Source organism: Bombina bombina, chromosome 9, assembly GCF_027579735.1.
Source record: "Bombina bombina isolate aBomBom1 chromosome 9, aBomBom1.pri, whole genome shotgun sequence".
In the NCBI taxonomy this organism is placed as follows: Eukaryota; Metazoa; Chordata; class Amphibia; order Anura; family Bombinatoridae; genus Bombina; species Bombina bombina.
Genome location: NC_069507.1, coordinates 91974752 through 91997161, shown reverse-complemented (window position 1 = coordinate 91997161; position 22410 = coordinate 91974752). Strand labels below are relative to the sequence as shown.

Below are 22410 nucleotides of genomic sequence, written 5' to 3'. Positions count from 1 at the left end.
TCAACAGGGTCGCAAGAAGCGTGTGGAAAAACCAAGGCGCAAAATAACTGCCCATGAACTGAGAAAAGTCAAGCGTGCAGCTGCCAAGATGCCACTTGCCACCAGTTTGGCCATATTTCAGAGCTGCAACATCACTGGAGTGCCCAAAAGCACAAGGTGTGCAATACTCAGAGACATGGCCAAGGTAAGAAAGGCTGAAAGACGACCACCACTGAACAAGACACACAAGCTGAAATGTCAAGACTGGGCCAAGAAATATCTCAAGACTGATTTTTCTAAGGTTTTATGGACTGATGAAATGAGAGTGAGTCTTGATGGGCCAGATGGATGGGCCCGTGGCTGGATTGGTAAAGGGCAGAGAGCTCCAGTCCGACTCAGACGCCAGCAAGGTGGAGGTGGAGTACTGGTTTGGGCTGGTATCATCAAAGATGAGCTTGTGGGGCCTTTTCGGGTTGAGGATGGAGTCAAGCTCAACTCCCAGTCCTACTGCCAGTTTCTGGAAGACACCTTCTTCAAGCAGTGGTACAGGAAGAAGTCTGCATCCTTCAAGAAAAACATGATTTTCATGCAGGACAATGCTCCATCACACGCGTCCAAGTACTCCACAGCGTGGCTGGCAAGAAAGGGTATAAAAGAAGAAAATCTAATGACATGGCCTCCTTGTTCACCTGATCTGAACCCCATTGAGAACCTGTGGTCCATCATCAAATGTGAGATTTACAAGGAGGGAAAACAGTACACCTCTCTGAACAGTGTCTGGGAGGCTGTGGTTGCTGTTGCACGCAATGTTGATGGTGAACAGATCAAAACACTGACAGAATCCATGGATGGCAGGCTTTTGAGTGTCCTTGCAAAGAAAGGTGGCTATATTGGTCACTGATTTGTTTTTGTTTTGTTTTTGAATGTCAGAAATGTATATTTGTGAATGTTGAGATGTTATATTGGTTTCACTGGTAAAAATAAATAATTGAAATGGGTATATATTTGTTTTTTGTTAAGTTGCCTAATAATTATGCACAGTAATAGTCACCTGCACACACAGTTATCCCCCCTAAAATAGCTATAACTAAAAACAAACTAAAAACTACTTCCAAAACTATTCAGCTTTGATATTAATGAGTTTTTTGGGTTCATTGAGAACATGGTTGTTGTTCAATAATAAAATTAATCCTCAAAAATACAACTTGCCTAATAATTCTGCACTCCCTGTAGATGATTTGCTATTTAATAGGAAACTGGCAGTGACCCTAGTCTTCACGTGCACCTGTGACACTTTCTGCTGTATCACCTTTTAGATTTAGCTATAAACATAGGTGGTATACAAGATAACATTTATATGAATCAAATGGGTAGAGGGCCCTGACGATAGTTGCACTGTTGTAGTCGGCTCTTATGAAGGAGGTCTACAAACAGCTGGGTTCATAGGCTTACATTCTAAGGGGTTCAGGGGAAAGCAATTGAGTTAGGAAAGGTTAGTGTAGGTTGTAGGCATCCCTCAATAGTAGAGTCTTCAGGGAGCGCTTAAAGCTTTCAAAACTAGGGGAGAGTCTTGTGGAGCGAAGCAGAGAGTTCCACAGGATGGGAGCCAGTCTGGAGAAGTCCTGGAAACGGGAATGTGAGGAGGTAACAAGAGAGGAGGAGAGTAGGAGATCATGAGCAGAGTGAAGGGGACGGGAGGGAGAGTATCTGGAGACAAGGTCTGAGATGTAGGGGGGAGTAGTGCAGTTGAGGGCTTTGTATGTCAAAGTGAGAATTTTGTGTTTAATCCTGGAGGAAAGAGGAAGCTAGTGAAGGGATTGGCAGAGAGGTGCAGCAGATGAAGAACAATGTGTAAGGAAGATAAGCCTAGCAGAGGCATTCATTATGGATTGTAAAGGAGCTAGGCGGCAGCTAGGGAGACCAGAGATGATGAAGTTGCAGTAGTCGAGGCTGGAAAGGATGAGAGAGTGGATTAAAATCTTAGTTGTGTCTTGCGTAAGGAAATGTCTTATTTTATAGATGTATTTAAGGTGGAAGCAGCGGGCTTTAGCCAAGGACTGAATGTGAGGAGTGAAATAAAGATCTGAGTCAAGGGTGACCCCAAGACATCGGGCAGGCGGGGTAGGAATAATGATGGAGTTATCAACTGTTATAGAGAAATGGGGGGTGGAGATTTTGGAAGAAGGGGGAAAAATAAGGAGTTCCGTTTTGGAGAGATTTAATTTAAGGTAGTGAGAGACAGACAGTTAGCGACATGGGTTAGCAAGGAAGGAGATAGGTCTGGTCCAGAAGGGTAGATTTTGGGTGTCATTGGCATACAAATGATATTGAAACCCATGGGACTTTATAAAGGAAACCTAATGATGATGTGTAGATTGAAAAGAGAAGGGGGTCAAGGACAGGGCCTTGCGGTACCCCAACAGAAAGTGGTAACGGGGCAGAGGATGCCCCAGAGAAGGCTACACTAAAGGTTAGACAGATAGGAAGAGAACCACAAGAGAGCTGTGTCGCAAATGCCGAAGAATTGGAGGGTTTGGAGCAAAAGATGGTGGTTGACAGTATCAAAGGCTGCAGACAGATCAAGGAGGATAAGTAGAGAGAAGTGGCCTTTGGATTTTGCTGTAAGTAGGTTGTTGGTAACCTTAACAATTTCTATCTCTGAGGAGTGATGGGGACAGAATCCAGATTGCAGTGGGTAAAGGAGGAAGTTTAATGTAAGGAAATAGGATAGACCTGCATATACTAGCTTTTCAAGAAGCTTTGAGGCAAGAGGGAGTAGGGGAATAAGGCAGTAGTTGGATGGGGATGTTGGATCGAGAGATGTTTTTTTTGAGGATAGGTGTGGCCAGTACATGTTTCAGAGATGAGGGAAATATACCGGTGCTGAGGGAGAGGTTGAAAATGTGTGTGAGTATAGGGGTAAGGGTAGAAGAGAGGGAGGGGAATTTATTTTCTAAATTTAGATTATAAAGAGAAAAAAAAATATACAAGTATAACTTTCTGTAACATTTAACAGGATAATTTCCTTATATAAAAGGGATATGATAGTTCATTGCCTGGGCAGTTCGGCTTTTTTCTAAACCAGATTCCTTCTTGTGAAAGTGCATCACACATATGATATGTGCAAATCCAGATATTAGTGTGTGGCACTTTCACAAGAAGGAATGCACATACCTACTTTACATTAGTTTTTTTTTTTTTTTTTTAGTTTTTTTTTATTAAGGTTCATCAAACATTACAAAGAAAATGGAACAGCTGTCAATACACAACAATGACAGAATTTCCAATGACAGTGATAGGTACATAATATAATCAATGATGTAAGACTAGGGTGATCAGTAAACCAACTGTACATAATGAAAGCTAATCTTAAAACCATTATAATCTCAAGTCATTTAGGAAGGTTATAAAGAATAAATGGTCCCGTATCGGGCCCCTATTAAGAGATAGAACCCAGTTTTCCATTTTTTTTCCTTTCAAAACAAGTGTAAAACATTATATAAGCTGGTAAGTATGCGTGCCAGAAGGTTCTGGCAGAGAAAAGGGAGAAGGTTGAAGAAAAGAAAGAAGAAGGAGAAGAGAGAGAAAAAAAAAAAAAAAGGGGGGGGGGAGGGAAGGGGTGTATAGGTTATGGTTGCAGAGAGGTCAGGCGAAGTCCAAGGGCAGGGTTTACACACAGGTGAAAAGCCCCTATCCCCCATATAAATAGCCAAAGGCACTATATGGTTTTGTTCCAGTATGCTATTATAAGTTCATAGATGTCTAGTTTATGACATTTCAGGTAGTGGTATCTCTCGAGCAGTAACAGGTCTTCCACCTGATTTCGCCATTCTTGTTCGGAAGGGGTCGTTTGTGATTTCCAATACTTTGGGATGATCTTTTTGGCTGCTGTCAGCATTAGCAGGAACAGTGCTTGCTTACCCCTTGCTGTAAGCTGGGGTATGGAATAGAATAGTATTGTTTCAGGCACTAACGGGATCGTTGTGCCCAATATTTCTGACATGGCCTGGAACACCGCCCTCCAGTAGCCCGTCAAGCGGGGGCAACTCCACCAAATGTGAAGGAGAGAGCCTATCTCCCCACACCCTCGCCAGCAGGTGTTGGTCGTGCTAGGGAACATTTTGCTCAATCTCAATGGGGTTAGGTACCAACGGACCGCTAACTTGATGTGAATTTCTTGTATTTTTGCCGACACTGACGAGCGTCTAATAAGTTTAAACGCCCTCAGCCAAATCTCAGGGTCTATATTGTGGTTCAGTTCCCTTTGCCATGAAATTGTATATGAGGGGAGGGGGGCAGTGGGAGGAGCGACAATGAGTTTGTATAATTTGGAAATCAAGTGGCTAGGATACTTAGGTTGTGTACATAGCTTTTCGAATTGTGTGAGAGCTCTACCAAAGTCTGGTCTGTGTTTGTGATGAGAGATATAATGAATCAGTTGATTGTAATGGAGCCATGAGGAGAAGATTCCCCCATGGGCCTCCACCAGAGTCTGTTGTGTTTTCAGCTTACCCCCTTCTGAGATGAAGCAGATGGAGCCATCTCTAAGGGGATATGGGGTCGAGAATTTGTTTTTCAGTTTATGATAGGGAAGGTCTACGTTCTCAAGCAACGGGGAGAGCGGGCCAATTCTAGAAGAGATATGTGTCGTGGTAGAGAGTATCTTGTCCCATTCCAGTAAGGTATGCATCGTAATGAGGTACTGTTGTATGTGTTTGGGTCTCTGTTGTGTAGGTGTCCAAGCTTGTGTTGCTATATTATTTACCTTGAGTATATCCCTGTCTAGCTGAAGCCATGTTTTGTTGTCAGAGTTGTGTGCCCATTCTGCTATATGACGGAGTACGATCGCTTGTTTATAAGCCATAAGATTCGGGATCCCCAGCCCCCCGCTATCCCTGGGCAGATATTGTGTTTTCCTTGGGACTCTGGGGTTAGTGCCAGCCCATATGAACTGATCTATTATCTTTTGTAGTTGAGGAAAATAGTTATCTGGGAGCTGTATGGGTAGTACCTGCATCAGGTATAGGATACGGGGAAGGACATTCATTTTTATGACCCCTATCCTGCCTAACCAGGACAGGGGTTTGTTTCTCCAGGAGGACAAGTCTCGTGCTATATCATTTTTCAGGGGGCTATAATTAAATTTGAATAGGTCTTGGGTATTGGTGGTCAGTTGTACACCCAAATACTTCAGTGTACATGGGGCCCAAGGGACTCCGTAGGTATCTTTAATGTTCTGTAATACTGTGGGGGATGTATTAATGTTCAATATTTCTGATTTTGAGATATTAAGTTTAAAGTTAGACACCCTGCCGTAAGCTTCAAGCTCCGATAGCAGTTCAGGCATGGAGCTCTCTACCTCCGTCAGGGAAAACAGAATGTCATCAGCGTATAGCGCTTGTTTATGTTCCAATTGACCTATTTTGAGGCCTTTAATATTTCTGTTATTTCTCACTTTCTGGGCCAAAATTTCAATAGAGATGGCAAAGAGCAGGGGTGACAATGGGCAACCCTGTCTTGTGCCGTTATTTATAAGGAAGGGTTCTGACAAGGTGTTGTTGACTCTTATTCTCGCGTTGGGGTTGGAGTACAGGGCAAAGGACATATTCAAAAAGGGTTCCGGTATTCCCATCTCAATCATAGCTCGACGCAGAAAAGACCAGCGAACCCTGTCGAAGGCCTTCTCTGCGTCGGATGAGAAGAGGACTAGGGGTGTGCCCGAAGCCTTGGCGAAGTTAATAAGGTGAATAGTTTTAATGACATTATCTCTGGCTTCCGGCCCGGGATAAATCCGGATTGGTCGCAGGAAATCAGATTAGGGAGATATTTATTTAATCTGGTGGACAGGATTTTCGCTAGGATTTTCATATCCGTGTTAATGAGAGAGATGGGTCGGAAGTTCTCGGGTTTGGTCGATGGTTTACCTGGTTTGGGGAGAACAGTGATATGAGCCTCTAATAGGTTCTTAGATAGGGATGGATGGTTTCTCAGGTTATTAAATAGATTTAGGAGTTGGGGGGCTAGAACGTCTGATAGTTTCTTGTAGTATCCCATTGTGTACCCGTCTGGCCCCGGACTCTTCCCGGATGGGGAATCTTTGATTGCTTGTTTCACTTCCTCAAGTGTGATAGGTGATTCTAAGTGTGATTTCTCATCATCATTTAGGGTGTGCAGATCTAATCCCTGAAAGTAGCTGTCAAGTTGGTCTGTGTGCTCTGGGGAAGAGTCTACTCCCTGAGCCCGATCCCCTAGCTGCTGGATGTTGTATAGTGTGTTGTAGTACTGTCTAAAGGAGGATGCTATATTTTTATTGCTTTTTATTAGATGGCCCTCCGAAGATTGAAGATTATGGATGTAAGTGGACAGTTGTTTTCTCCGCAAACATCTGGCTAGTACCCTGCCTGGCTTGTCCCCTCCCTCATAGTAATATTGCCTCAAGTGAAGAGCGTTACGTTGGTGTATCGTTGTCAAGTGTGCCCTGAGGTCTGCTCTAGCTTTGAAAAGATCATCTCTTATTGTGTCATTAGATGTATTGTGTTTATGAGCCTTTTCCAGAGTGCCTATTCTATTCAGGAGGTATGTATGCTTCTCTCTAGCTTGCTTAAGGATCCTCGCTTTTTGCTTGATAAATATACCACGCATAACAGATTTATGGGCTTCCCATTCGCACTGTAGTGAGGTCGTCGAGTTGCCATTTAACAAAAAGTACTCTGTGACATCCCTGTTCAAATCTGCAAGAGCAATGGGGTCATCTAAAAGGGACTCATCCAGTCTCCAGATTTTAGTTGTAATAGGAAGATCAGGCCACTGAACCGAGCAGGTCACTGGGGCATGATCAGTCCAGGTAATCTGGCCAATCTCACAATGGTTAGTCAATGATAAACCATCTGCATCAGTAAATACAGGGAGTGCAGAATTATTAGGCAAGTTGTATTTTTGAGGATTAATTTTATTATTGAACAACAACCATGTTCTCAATGAACCCAAAAAACTCATTAATATCAAAGCTGAATAGTTTTGGAAGTAGTTTTTAGTTTGTTTTTAGTTATAGCTATTTTAGGGGGATATCTGTGTGTGCAGGTGACTATTACTGTGCATAATTATTAGGCAACTTAACAAAAAACAAATATATACCCATTTCAATTATTTATTTTTACCAGTGAAACCAATATAACATCTCAACATTCACAAATATACATTTCTGACATTCAAAAACAAAACAAAAACAAATCAGTGACCAATATAGCCACCTTTCTTTGCAAGGACACTCAAAAGCCTGCCATCCATGGATTCTGTCAGTGTTTTGATCTGTTCACCATCAACATTGCGTGCAGCAGCAACCACAGCCTCCCAGACACTGTTCAGAGAGGTGTACTGTTTTCCCTCCTTGTAAATCTCACATTTGATGATGGACCACAGGTTCTCAATGGGGTTCAGATCAGGTGAACAAGGAGGCCATGTCATTAGATTTTCTTCTTTTATACCCTATCTTGCCAGCCACGCTGTGGAGTACTTGGACGCGTGTGATGGAGCATTGTCCTGCATGAAAATCATGTTTTTCTTGAAGGATGAAGACTTCTTCCTGTACCACTGCTTGAAGAAGGTGTCTTCCAGAAACTGGCAGTAGGACTGGGAGTTGAGCTTGACTCCATCCTCAACCCGAAAAGGCCCCACAAGCTCATCTTTGATGATACCAGCCCAAACCAGTACTCCACCTCCACCTTGCTGGCGTCTGAGTCGGACTGGAGCTCTCTGCCCTTTACCAATCCAGCCACGGGCCCATCCATCTGGCCCATCAAGACTCACTCTCATTTCATCAGTCCATAAAACCTTAGAAAAATCATTCTTGAGATATTTCTTGGCCCAGTCTTGACGTTTCAGCTTGTGTGTCTTGTTCAGTGGTGGTCGTCTTTCAGCCTTTCTTACCTTGGCCATGTCTCTGAGTATTGTACACCTTGTGCTTTTGGGCACTCCAGTGATGTTGCAGCTCTGAAATATGGCCAAACTGGTGGCAAGTGGCATCTTGGCAGCTGCACGCTTGACTTTTCTCAGTTCATGGGCAGTTATTTTGCGCCTTGGTTTTTCCACACGCTTCTTGCGACCCTGTTGACTATTTTGAATGAAACGCTTGATTGTTCGATGATCACGCTTCAGAAGCTTTGCAATTTTAAGAGTGCTGCATCCCTCTGCAAGATATCTCACTATTTTTGACTTTTCTGAGCCTGTCAAGTCCTTCTTTTGACCCATTTTGCCAAAGGAAAGGAAGTTGCCTAATAATTATGCACACCTGATATAGGGTGTTGATGTCATTAGACCACACCCCTTCTCATTACAGAGATGCACATCACCTAATATGCTTAATTGGTGGTAGGCTTTCGAGCCTATACAGCTTGGAGTAAGACAACATGCATAAAGAGGATGATGTGGTCAAAATACTCATTTGCCTAATAATTCTGCACTCCCTGTATATGGTCAATCCTAGAGTAGCAGTTATGTGGGGGTGAGTAGTAAGTATAGTCTTTAGTCTGTGGGTGTAAGGTCCTCCAAATGTCATGCAGGTGAAGGTTATGGAATATGTTTTTTATTGTTTTTAGTTTGGATCTAGGGATGGACGAGACTCCTCTTGAGGAGTCCTGCCCAGGCTCAAAGGCCAAATTAAAGTCCCCTGCTAGAAACAGGGTCCCTTTGACCCAGTCCAGAATTAAGTTTGAGATTTTTCTAAAGAAGGCGGTGTGCGCCTGGTTTGGGGCATAAATGTTCAGTAGAGAGAGATGTTGACCAAATAATTGTCCCGTCATGAGAATATACCGTCCCTCGGGGTCTTTGTCAGTTTGTGTAACTTGGAAGGGGAGAGATCTATGAATCAGAACACCCACTCCTCCCTTTTTTTTGGGTCCCGAGGCAAAACTGGCTATGGGAAATTGAGGGGTGTGCCACCTGGGTTCTTTACCCCTTTGAAAGTGTGTTTCCTGGACCATGAGGATCTGACTCTTTAATCTGGAGAATTCTCTACAAGCTATTGATCTCTTGCCCGGACTGTTAAGTCCTTTGACATTTATAGTAGAGATTTGCAGATTATGCTCTTGAAATCTGCTCATTTTGCCCGCCATTACTATTGACAACTCAGAGAGGGAGAGAAAAAAAAAAATACAATGGAGATAAGGGGGGGGGGGGGTTGGGTGGGGCAAGTAAACTATATGTGTGAAGACTAGAGAAAGAGTTAGTTAAGGGAGAACCCACCGATCAGTCAGGAAAGAAGAGGGTTCAAGACTGAAAGAAATAGAGTAAAAAGGAAGAACTCCTTTCTAGAGTACGAGGAAAAGAGAAGAAAAGTAGAGACGCCTGGGGGAAGTATCTCCCTATCCGGCTTGTAAAGGTGTAGAATATATTAAGTATTTATTTTATAAGGCATGCAACTTATTCCAATAACAAAAAACAAAAAAAAAGGGTAGGGTGGGAGGGGAAATGAAATAAGACAAGAAAGGAAATGGAGTAGGGAAGGGGAGAATTGGTGGAGAGGATGGAGGGAAAGGAAAACGAGAATGGAAAGGGAGGGGTAAGGTAAGTATAGGGAGAGGGGGGAGGGGAAAAAACAGATATTCACAATTTCAACTGTCTCTTATGAACAGAAGTGGGACCTGTCCCCTAGTTTTGTCCCTAGTTGGGGCAATGTATACCATGAAGGGTTCTGGAGGGTCCATTAGAATACAAATCATGTTAAACATGAACACATAAATAACATTTCAGCTGCTATAAAAAAAACAGTGCAAACTTATAGCATTCCGTTAATCAGCATTTTCAAGACATAAAGAACATTTAAAGTCAGTTTGGTGATCCGGGTATAGTAGATTCCTGTTCTATGATCAAGGGAAGGAAGGGAATGGATAAAGAAGAGAGGGGTAGAGGGTTAGGGAGAGTGGAAGGAAGGACTAGGAAGATGGGAAGGGGGGGGAGGAAGAGGGTAAATGGGGAGGGAAGCTAGGGAAAGGGGGAGGGAGGGGGAATGGGGAGAACCATATTTAACTGTCCCTTTTCATTAACAGTGTAACATGACACCCCATTTAACCACATTATGTAACAAGATAGACCTCTAAAAGGTCTATAGAGCCCTTAATAACAAATTAAACATATGCAATGATCAAAAAGAAAGAACAACAACATCACAACTGCTTATACGAAAAATGGTAAGGAGGACATTATATATATGATGAGTTTGTTAGGCCAATAAATAGCCCTTAACACAAAAAGGATACGGTTTCTTGCAATGAAAGAACTCTGATGTCCTTTATTAAGATGTCCAAAGCATAAACCTTGAGTTCTGTCCAATACAGACAAGCAAAAGAGTGGGGACCAGATCATGTTCTTTAATCCTTGTTGTTTCTTTATTTCACCAAATATCCCGTTTTCCTTTCCTGTGTCTGTCTCTTTCCTTGCTCCTTGTTCTTAGTACTGAGTAGTAAAGACTCGTATAAAGGGTCCCAGTTGCCAGAAAACTTTACATTAGTTTTAAGCATAATTTAAAGGGAAAGTCAAGTCCAAAATAAACTTTCATAATTCAAATAGGGCATGACATTTTAAACAACTTTCCAATTTACTTTTATCACCAATTTTGCTTTGTTATCTTGGTATTCTTAGTTGAAAGCTAAATCTAGGTAGGCTCATATGCTAATTTATTAGCCCTTGAAGGCCGCCTCTTATCTGAATGCATTTGACAGTTTTTCACCACTAGTGGGCATTAGTTCATGTGTGTCATATAGATAACTTTGTGCTCATGCACGTGAAGTTACCTAGGAGTCAGCACTGATTGGCTAAAATGCAAGTCTGACAAAAGAACTAAAAAAGTGGGCAATCTGCAGAGGTTTAGATACAAGGTAATCACAGAAGTAAAAAGTTTATTATTATAACTGTGTTGGTTATGCAAAACTGGAGAATGGATAATAAAGGGATTATCTATATTTTTTATACAACAACAATTCTGCAGTGTTGACTGTCCCTTTAACAACTATCAGCTTTCTGTTCCAAAAGAGATGATGGTACACAGAATAGTTTTACACTCAGGTGATTTTTGGTTTAATTTTTTTAAGCAATTCCAATCCATTAGATGAGGAACCATTTGAATTTGGAAACCCCTTGAATTTTGTATGTAAAAAACAGGAAAAAGTTAGTTAAAGGGACAGACTACTTCAGAATAGTTTTTGTTTAAAAAGATAGATAATCCCTTTATTACCCATTCCCCAGTTCTGCAAAACCAACACGGTTATATTAATACAGTTTTACCTCTATGATTACCTTGTATGTAAGCCTTTGCAGACTGCCCCTTATCTCAGTTCTTTTGACAGACTTACATTTTAGCCAATCAGTGCTAACTCCATGTAAGTGAGCACAATGTTATCTATATGGCACATATGAACTAGTGCTGTCTACCTGTGAAAACCTGTCTACTAAGAAAGTAGCATATGAGCCTACCTAGGTTTGGCTTTCAACAAAGAATACCAAGAGAAAAAAGCAGATTTGATCAATTGGAGAGTTGTTTAGAATTACATGCCCTATCTGAATCATGAAAGTTTAATTTGGACAAGACTGTCCCTTTAAGTAAACACAAAAAAAATGAATAAATTATTTCTACTACTACAGTATTTTACTTTATTTATCTCCCAATAATGGATTGGAATAGAGCTATCAAATGGTTCCCATCCAAGATGCAGGGGATATAAATGCACCATAACAGCTTTTGACAACAGGATAAATAGGTTATCCATTGTTTTTAGAATAAACTGAATTGGCTTCAAAAATCCAATGCAAGGCATTTAGCACTGTGACTGTTTAAATTCTACCCTAACTTTATCAAGTATCCTCATAAAAAACACCAGAATTTTCTGGTCTCCTTTCCAAAGAATCAGAATATTTCTGCTTATTCCATCACCTGTGAAGTATTATTAGGGTGTTCCAGTTATTTGAGTTCGGCATCACAGCTCCTAGTACAATCACAGAATAAATTCACAAAGTAGATGCACCACTATTTTCATTTAAAATCTTCTTTATTCTCAGTCCAAAGACAACTAACAAAAAGGATGTTGTAACTTAGCCCTTAGTCATGCCACTGCTGAGGTTTTATGTAGAATGATATGTAGTTTTCTGTACAAAATTATTTAACTAAATCAAAGCTTAAAGTTGTATACGTTTTAAAACCATATGTAAACCCTGTCCATCTGCAAATTAATAATCTAGCCCATAGTATACCGAAATCTCAGGTATTTAATATGTTTCTTCATTTAAAACCAAATCTTAAAATCTATACTTGGACAATCCATCAAATAAATGTGGCTAAATAGAATCAAAAGCAAATTAGTATTGTTGAGCCAGCAACAGCTATTTCCAAATATTCTAAAACAGTTATACAGTTATCTTCAGAATAGTCTAACAATTTCAAGAGCAAATGATAAGTTCCAATTTACAAGCAATGCAACTATGATGTATATTACAATGTATAATTAATTATATCATGAACATCAAATTTTCAAGTTAATAAAAAATAGTACTGATGCTGCAGTTTTCGACCCTTATCTAAGGGAATTGTTTTGGTAAACAATTTAATTAGAAATGATTATTTATTAAACATTTAGAAGTAATGTGTTTGCAGAAATCGTATGATGATAAAAAGCAGATATATCAGCAACTAAGCACTGCCTTGCAATATTTTAGAAGAATTTAAAACTATGAATGTATTAAAAGGCAATTATAGTGTTAAAATGACATGCTCTTATTCTTCTGCTCTTTCTAATTCATAAAAGTTTATTTTGACTTGAGTGTCCCTTTAATGATTTGTAAAACTACAGTAACATTCTTTTTAGTTTTTATTTTTGTTATAATAAAGAGGCATTTAGCCAAAGTAGCACAAACAGAAGCTAACATTTACGTTCACCACAAAATTATATTGATGTTGCTTTTAAAATGTAAAACCTAAACGTGATAGGTCTGATGAACCTTTAAATTTAAATTCTACCAACATAAACCTTAAAAAACAGAATTTATGCTTACCTGATAAATTACTTTCTCCAACGGTGTGTCCGGTCCACGGCGTCATCCTTACTTGTGGGATATTCTCTTCCCCAACAGGAAATGGCAAAGAGCCCAGCAAAGCTGGTCACATGATCCCTCCTAGGCTCCGCCTACCCCAGTCATTCGACCGACGTACAGGAGGAAATATGCATAGGAGAAACCATATGATACCGTGGTGACTGTAGTTAGAGAAAATAATTCATCAGACCTGATTAAAAAAACCAGGGCGGGCCGTGGACTGGACACACCGTTGGAGAAAGTAATTTATCAGGTAAGCATAAATTCTGTTTTCTCCAACATAGGTGTGTCCGGTCCACGGCGTCATCCTTACTTGTGGGAACCAATACCAAAGCTTTAGGACACGGATGAAGGGAGGGAGCAAATCAGGTCACCTAAATGGAAGGCACCATGGCTTGCAAAACCTTTCTCCCAAAAATAGCCTCTGAAGAAGCAAAAGTATCAAATTTGTAAAATTTGGCAAAAGTGTGCAGTGAAGACCAAGTCGCTGCCTTACATATCTGGTCAACAGAAGCCTCGTTCTTGAAGGCCCAAGTGGAAGCCACAGCCCTAGTGGAATGAGCTGTGATTCTTTCAGGAGGCTGCCGTCCGGCAGTCTCATAAGCCAATCGGATAATGCTTTTAAGCCAAAAAGAAAGAGAGGTAGAAGTTGCCTTTTGACCTCTCCTTTTACCAGAATAAACAACAAACAAAGAAGATGTTTGTCTGAAATCTTTAGTGGCCTCTAAATAGAATTTTAGAGCACGGACTACGTCCAAATTGTGTAACAAACGTTCCTTCTTTGAAACTGGATTCGGACACAAAGAAGGTACAACTATCTCCTGGTTAATATTCTTGTTGGAAACAACTTTCGGAAGAAAACCAGGCTTAGTACGCAAAACCACCTTATCTGCATGGAACACCAGATAGGGCGGAGAACACTGCAGAGCAGATAACTCAGTAACTCTTCTAGCAGAAGAAATTGCAACCAAAAACAAAACTTTCCAAGATAATAACTTAATATCTACGGAATGTAAGGGTTCAAACGGAACCCCTTGAAGAACTGAAAGAACTAGATTAAGACTCCAGGGAGGAGTCAAAGGTCTGTAAACAGGCTTGATTCTAACCAGAGCCTGAACAAACGCTTGAACGTCTGGCACAGCTGCCAGCCTTTTGTGAAGTAAAACAGATAACGCAGAGATCTGTCCCTTCAGAGAACTTGCAGATAATCCTTTCTCCAAACCTTCTTGTAGAAAGGATAGAATCTTAGGAATTTTTATCTTGTTCCAGGGGAATCCTTTAGATTCACACCAACAGATACATTTTTTCCATATCTTATGGTAAATTTTTCTAGTTACAGGCTTTCTAGCCTGAATCAGAGTATCTATTACAGAATCTGAAAACCCACGCTTTGATAAAATCAAGCGTTCAATCTCCAAGCAGTCAGTTGGAGGGAAACCAGATTCGGATGTTCGAATGGACCTTGAACAAGAAGGTCCTGTCTCAAAGGTAGCTTCCATGGTGGAGCCGATGACATATTCACCAGGTCTGCATACCAAGTCCTGCGTGGCCACGCAGGAGCTATCAAGATCACCGAAGCCCTCTCCTGATTGATCCTGGCTACCAGCCTGGGAATGAGAGGAAACGGTGGGAATACATAAGCTAGGTTGAAGGCCCAAGGTGCTACTAGTGCATCTACTAGAGTCGCCTTGGGATCCCTGGATCTGGACCCGTAACAAGGAACCTTGAAGTTCTGACGAGAGGCCATCAGATCCATGTCTGGAATGCCCCATAATCGAGTTATTTGGGCAAAGATTTCCGGATGGAGTTCCCACTCCCCCGGATGGAATGTCTGACGACTCAGAAAATGCGCTTCCCAATTTTCCACTCCTGGGATGTGGATTGCAGACAAGTGGCAGGAGTGATCCTCCGCCCATTGAATTATCTTGGTCACTTCCTCCATCGCCAGGGAACTCCTTGTTCCCCCCTGATGGTTGATATATGCAACTGTCGTCATGTTGTCTGATTGAAACCTTATGAATTTGGCCTTTGCTAGATGAGGCCAAGCTTTGAGAGCATTGAATATCGCTCTCAGTTCCAGAATGTTTATCGGGAGAAGAGATTCTTCCCGAGACCATAGACCCTGAGCTTTCAGGGGTTCCCAGACCGCGCCCCAGCCCACCAGACTGGCGTCGGTCGTGACAATGACCCACTCTGGTCTGCGGAAGCTCATTCCCTGTGACAGGTTGTCCAGGATCAGCCACCAACGGAGTGAATCTCTGGTCCTTTGATCTACTTGAATCGTCGGAGACAAGTCTGTATAATCCCCATTCCACTGTCTGAGCATGCACAGTTGTAATGGTCTTAGATGAATTCGTGCAAAAGGAACTATGTCCATTGCTGCAACCATCAATCCTATTACTTCCATGCACTGCGCTATGGAAGGACGAAGAACAGAATGAAGTACTTGACAAGAACTTAGAAGTTTTGATTTTCTGACCTCTGTCAGAAAAATCCTCATTTCTAAGGAGTCTATTATTGTTCCCAAGAAGGGAACTCTTGTTGACGGGGAAAGAGAACTTTTTTCTATGTTCACTTTCCATCCGTGAGATCTGAGAAAGGCTAGGACGATGTCCGTATGAGCCTTTGCTTTTGACAGAGACGACGCTTGAATCAGGATGTCGTCCAAGTACGGTACTACTGCAATGCCCCTTGGTCTTAGAACCGCTAGAAGGGACCCTAGTACCTTTGTGAAAATTCTCGGAGCAGTGGCTAATCCGAATGGAAGTGCCACAAACTGGTAATGCTTGTCCAGAAAAGCGAACCTTAGGAACTGATGATGTTCCTTGTGGATAGGAATATGTAGGTACGCATCCTTTAAATCCACCGTGGTCATAAATTGACCTTCCTGGATGGTAGGAAGGATCGTTCGAATGGTTTCCATTTTGAACGATGGAACCCTGAGAAATTTGTTTAGGATCTTGAGATCTAAAATTGGTCTGAATGTTCCCTCTTTTTTGGGAACTATGAACAGGTTGGAGTAAAACCCCATCCCTTGTTCTCCTATTGGAACTGGATGAATTACTCCCATCTTTAACAGGTCTTCTACACAATGTAAGAATGCCTGTCTTTTTATTTGGTTTGAAGATAATTGAGACCTGTGGAACCTTCCCCTTGGGGGTAGTTCCTTGAATTCCAGGAGATAACCTTGAGAAACTATTTCTAGTGCCCAAGGATCCTGAACATCTCTTGCCCAGGCCTGAGCAAAGAGAGAAAGTCTGCCCCCCACCAGATCCGGTCCCGGATCGGGGGCCATCCCTTCATGCTGTTTTGGTAGCAGTGGCAGGCTTCTTGGCCTGCTTACCCTTGTTCCAGCCTTGCATCGGTCTCCAGGCTGGTTTGGGTTGAGAAGTATTACCCTCTTGCTTAGAGGATGTAGAAGTAGAGGCTGGTCCGTTTCTGCGAAAGGGACGAAAATTAGGCTTATTTCTAGCCTTAAAAGACCTATCCTGAGGAAGGGCGTGGCCCTTTCCCCCGGTGGTGTCTGAAATAATCTCTTTCAAATCAGGACCAAACAGTGTTTTGCCCTTGAAAGGGATGTTAAGCAATTTTGTCTTGGAAGACACATCCGCTGACCAAGACTTTAGCCAAAGCGCTCTGCGCGCCACGATAGCAAACCCTGAATTTTTCGCCGCTAATCTAGCTAATTGCAAAGCGGCATCTAGAATAAAAGAGTTAGCCAATTTAAGTGCTTGAACTCTGTCCATAACCTCCTCATACGAAGATTCTTTATTGAGCGACTTTTCTAGTTCTTCGAACCAGAAACACGCTGCCGTAGTGACAGGAACAATGCATGAAATTGGTTGTAGAAGGTAACCTTGCTGAACAACATCTTTTTAAGCAAACCCTCTAATTTTTTATCCATAGGATCTTTGAAAGCACAACTATCTTCTATGGGAATAGTAGTGCGTTTGTTTAGAGTAGAGACCGCCCCCTCGACCTTAGGGACTGTCTGCCATAAGTCCTTTCTGGGGTCGACTATAGGAAATAATTTCTTAAATATAGGGGGAGGAACAAAAGGTATGCCGGGCCTTTCCCATTCCTTATTTACTATGTCTCTACTATGTCCGCCACCCGCTTGGGTATAGGAAAAACATCGGGGGGCACCGGAACCTCTAGGAACTTGTCCATCTTACATAATTTCTCTGGAATGACCAAATTGTCACAATCATCCAGAGTAGATAATACCTCCTTAAGCAGTGCGCGGAGATGTTCTAATTTAAATTTAAATGTTACAACATCAGGTTCAGCTTGTTGAGAAATTTTTCCTGAATCTGAAATTTCTCCCTCAGACAAAACCTCCCTCCTGGCCCCTTCAGATTGGTGTGAGGGTATGTCAGAAACGTTATCATCAGCGTCCTCTTGCTCTTCAGTGTTTAAAACAGAGCAATCGCGCTTTCTCTGATAAGTAGGCATTTTAGATAAAATATTTGCAATAGAATTATCCATAACAGCCGTTAATTGTTGCATGGTAATAAGTATTGGCGCACTAGATGTACTAGGGGCCTCTTGTGTGGGCAAAACTGGTGTAGACACAGAAGGGGATGATGCAGTACCATGCTTACTCCCCTCATCTGAAGAATCATCTTGGGCACTATTATTATCTGTGGCATCATTGTCCCTACTTTGTTTGGACACTATGTCACAATTATCACATATATTTAAATGGAGAGACACATTGGCTTTCATACATATAGAACATCGCTTATCTGATGGTTCAGACATGTTAAACAGGCTCAAACTTGTCAACAAAGCACAAAAAACGTTTTAAAATAAAACCGTTACTGTCACTTTAAATTTTAAACAGAACACACTTTATTACTGAATATGCGAAAAAGCATGAAGCAATTGTTCAAAATTCACCAAAATTTCACCACAGTGTCTTAAAGCCTTAAAAGTATTGCACACCAAATTTGAAAGCTTTAACCCTTAAAATAACGGAACCGGAGCCGTTTTTACATTTAACCCCTATACAGTCCCAGGTATCTGCTTTGCTGAGACCCAACCAAGCCCAGAGGGGAATACGATACCAAATGAAGCCTTCTATAAGCTTTTTCAGTGGTTCTTAGCTCCTCACACATGCATCTGCATGCCTTGCTTTCCAAAAACAACTGCGCATTAGTGGCGCGAAAATGAGGCTCTGCCTATGACTAGAGAAGGCCCCCATCTGAAAAAGGTGTCCATACAGTGCCTGCCGTTTTTTAACAACAATCCCCAAGATTATAATAACTATAAAGAGTTATAATCTGCCAAATATGCTTAGCAAAGTAATCGTTTTAGCCCAGAAAAATGTCTACCAGTTTTTTAAGCCCTTATAAAGCCCTTTATTCTTTTACTTAACCTAAGAAAATGGCTTACCGGTCCCCATAGGGAAAATGACAGCCTTCCAGCATTACAAAGTCTTGTTAGAAATGTGGCCAGTCATACCTCAGGCAGAAAAGTCTGCCAACTGCTTCCCCCAACTGAAGTTACTTCATCTCAACAGTCCTGTGTGGAAACAGCAATCGATTTTAGTAACGTTTGCTAAAATCATCTTCCTCTTACAAACAGAAATCTTCTTCTCTTTTCTGTTTCAGAGTAAATAGTACATACCAGCACTATTTTAAAATAACAAACACTTGATTGAAGAATAAAAACTACATTTAAACACCAAAAAACTCTTAGCCATCTCCGTGGAGATGTTGCCTGTGCAAAGAGAATGACTGGGGTAGGCGGAGCCTAGGAGGGATCATGTGACCAGCTTTGCTGGGCTCTTTGCCATTTCCTGTTGGGGAAGAGAATATCCCACAAGTAAGGATGACGCCGTGGACCGGACACACCTATGTTGGAGAAATAAGAATGATGTAAACTAAGACATGTACCTTTAAGTTGGATATGCTGAATGACATTTTATAATTAATATTAAATAATAATGATTAAATAATTATTATAAAGCCTTTTATATATATATATATACATATATATATATATATATTTAAATATATTACATACTGTCATTGTTTAGTAATGAGATTGTTCTGTAATCAGATTGTCACTTTAATGATCGCTAGACTTTCCACTGGAAGTCCTACAGTGGATTAAAAAGAGGTTTTCTGGCTATGTGCTGAATTGTATGCACCTGCTCATAATAGGTGTGGCAGAAACACCTGAACAATACTTTTGGTCATATAGTATATAAAATAGTATCAATTAGTCTAATTATTTTGATTGTAAGAACAATTTAATAATATATTATCACATTAATCTTTTCACTTTGTTCTGAATTAGGTCCAGCTGTTTTGTAAGCATCAATTATAAAACCTTTCCGGTCATATGTGGGAATGTACCCTACAAAGGGTTTTACCGCTTGCGGTACACTGTCGGATACATTACAACATGACTTTCTCCCAGCCGCCCAGCCACTGCGCATGGGCACAGAAAAAGGTGGAGCCTTAAACGATCAGAGAGACGCGCCCAGACTCACGCCGCGCAGCCTGCCACATCGGTACGCCGAGACACATGTTACCCCACTGACGCTAACTCCCCCCACAGCAACCGCACCACAAAGATGCGATCTCCCCACAAACACCACACTCACACCCATTTGATCCCACACACACACACAGCACCCCACAGCGGCCACCACCACCCAGACAGCGATTCGGACTCCCCCCACACCCACAGCATCCATAGTGATGCTATATATGTATAGGGTGCTGTGTGTGCAGTCGGGGATCACATCTGTAAACAGTGCTGTGTGTGCAGAAGAGGATCACATTTCTATATGGTGCTGAGTACAAGGGGAGCTCACCCAACACAACAAGCTATGTTAAAGGGACACTGTAACCACATTTTTTCTTTTGTGATTAAGATTGAGCATGACATTTTAAGCAATTTTCTAATTTACTCCTATTATCACATTTTCTTCATTTTCTTGGTATCTTTATTTGAAATGCAAGAATGTAAGTTTAGATGCAGGCCCATTTTTGGTGAACAACCTGTGTTGTCCTTGCTGATTGGTGGATAAATTCATCCACCAATAAAAAAGTGCTGTCCAGAGTACTGAAACCAACAAAAAGCTTAGATGCCTTCTTTTTTAAATAATGATAGCAAGAGAACGAAGAAAAAATGATAATAGGAGTAAATTAGAAAGTTGCTTAAAATTGCATGCTCTTTCTGAATTACAAAAGAAAAAAAATGGTTTCAGTGTCCCTTTAAATAAGACCTGCTGGTGCCCTAGGTCAAAATGAATAGGACCAGAAAAGGTTAAAAATGTAATGTTCTTCAATATTTGTCTAATAAGAAAACAGAGGAAATTACTCCAGTGTTTGAAAAGAAAGAAACAGTACAAAACCCCCCCAACAAAAACAAAACAAAACCCTATAGCAGAAGGAAGAAAAAAAAAAACCTAATTTGTAAGGATAAAGAGAGTATAAATACATACAACAAAATAACAACTATAGGGCAGATTAGTTAGTCTTTACTCGAACATTTAAAGTGATAATATGCTCAACAGCTGGAAAAAAATAGTGTTGTGAGTAGTGTGTGCTTCCAATGTTTTACTTGAGTAGCTATTTTCTTTACCAGTTGCTGTGAATGCTTTTCATATTCATGACCATCAGATGGTGGTATGACACAAAATGAAAAGAAAAAAAAAGGAAGAAAATCAGTACTACACTGCTACTGTATAATACAACTTAATAAGACTACAAAATTGAAGATAAAATTTGTAAAATGCAAAACATGCACTGGAATACAACCATTAGTGTGATTTTTTTTTTACCTTGTTTTGTTTCTAATTTCAAAAAACGCAGTTACTTTCTGACTTGATTTAAACATTAAAATAAACTGAAAATGTCCATAAATAAAACAGCATCAGAATTACTTATTTATATATTAAAACTGGTGTAAACGCTTGCAAAAGTGGTTGACTGACTTGATTACAAGTGAAGCTCAAAAATATTAGCTCTATTTTGCGTTAACACTATTAAGTACCTAAGATGGCAGCTTCTAGTGAAAGGGGGACGGTTAGGGAGCTATTCGGGAGGGATCAGGGAGGTGGGATCCCTACAATGGAAAGAAATAATAATAATTAAAAAAAAGCCCTAAAACTACATACTGTCAGACTGTCTGCCAGTACCTAATATGGTGGTGACCAGTGGAAAGTGAAAGATGGAAGAGAGCTGTTTGGGACGGATCATTTCTGAACAAAGGGGATTCCAGAAAATGTTTTAAAACCTTTTGTCTTAAGTTGTGTGCAAATACTTTCAGTGAGAAACCCAATGTTTGTGAAAAAATTAAGAATTCTTTTAAATATGTTCGCATTTGACAGCAAAACGGTGGCACAAAATATATAAAAATGGGCGTAGATCAATACTTTGAGTTGACTACTAAAAAAATATATAGTTTTGATAGGTAAAAAAGAAACAAAAGGCTCTATTCCTTTTTAAATAAAGTGATAGCAAAAATGCAAACAATCTCCAATATTTTGGGCAATTTTTTTCGCAGAACTTGCTGGTACTGAATTTGTTAATTATGTTTAAGCATTTCCTTATTTTTGCAAAAATATATAAATAGGGTAATGAGATAATATTTTCATACAGTATCAAATGTATGTATGTATGTATCAAATGTTATTTAAACATTTTTTTTTCTAGATATTGTTTACTTATTGGATACTAGGGCTGGGCGATATGGGCAAAAAAAAAAAATTGCGATTGCGATTTAATCGCGATGTTCTTATAAATGACTATAACACTTTCATTTTGCATTCTAAAGTTTATTTAACACTACAGAATCTTAATGTACATGTTTCTCAATGTCCAATACACTCTTGGAGCATAAAAATACAAACCACAAAATAGTTAAAATAAAATTTGCTGCCTGTGATGTGATTAAATAGTAGCCACTAGCCAGTTATTAGGTCTTATGACACACAACATTGTCATGTTTTCTTGGACAGTCATTCTAACAGTGGACAGTGGTATGATTAACAAAGGAAGCAGTATAAGCCACATACACAATTATATATATATATATTTATACACATACATACACACACACACACACACATATATATAATATACAATCACATACACAGTTGCACACAGATATATATATATATATATTTATAAATAAAAAAACATTGTAGATGCAGTTAAGTTAACCCAGTAGCAGAGGGGACTGCAGTTTTAGCCTTTTTGGGAGCCGTGGGGTTAACTGCATCTGCTATGTATTTGAGCAATTTCTCAGAGGAGCAGGAGATTGTGTGAGAGGTTCCATAATGTTTACATACCCTAAGTTTCAGACTACAGACGTCCCTAGGGGGAAATATAA

At 40.5% G+C, this 22410-nt stretch overlaps 1 protein-coding gene across 1 annotated transcript in view; it reads right to left on the bottom strand.

Annotated features, from left to right (window-relative positions):
* The window catches only part of CABCOCO1 (ciliary associated calcium binding coiled-coil 1), a 303441-nt gene that overhangs the window by 256467 nt on the left and 24564 nt on the right, over nucleotides 1-22410 (bottom strand). The window lies entirely within an intron of this gene.